Here is a 507-nt window from a genome sequence, read left to right as displayed (position 1 = left end):
GATCCTGCCTGGCTCTTCAACATCCTCATCTGCATTGGGAAATAGAGCCTGGTTTTCCACGTGTGTATAGAAGGGCACACCAGAAAGCCTTGCCTTGGCCAGGGTTTGCAGGATCCTTCCTTAGAGGAAAACTCTTTAAGTCATCAGAGAGACAGGTTCTCATTTTTTAACTTCGTGTGAAGGTCTACCGATAGACCCTCATCTATTGGGTCCTGCCCACGTGACGGTGTGGGGGGACCATGTCTTTTTTCGACAAGGGCGGTTTTAGACTGTTGAAGAGCGAAGCCCTGCCGGTCTCGGCTTTTTCTGGTGGGATGGGGTTGGCATGGGGCAACAGTGGGTGGTTTGGCTGTGGAGTGTGTTGCTTCCCTCAGGAGGGGTACAACCATTTGGCTGCAGCCCTGCAGAGACTTGGAGCACCCACACCGGAGCATGCTTGATGCAGTTATCTAGAAAAAGTGTTTTATTTTAATGCATCGACTGCTTAGGTCTCTGAATTATGTGGGC

Source organism: Pygoscelis adeliae, unplaced genomic scaffold (genome assembly GCF_000699105.1).
Source record: "Pygoscelis adeliae isolate BGI_AS28 unplaced genomic scaffold, ASM69910v1 Scaffold130, whole genome shotgun sequence".
Lineage (NCBI taxonomy): Eukaryota > Metazoa > Chordata > Aves > Sphenisciformes > Spheniscidae > Pygoscelis > Pygoscelis adeliae.
This window is presented reverse-complemented; position numbering follows the sequence as displayed.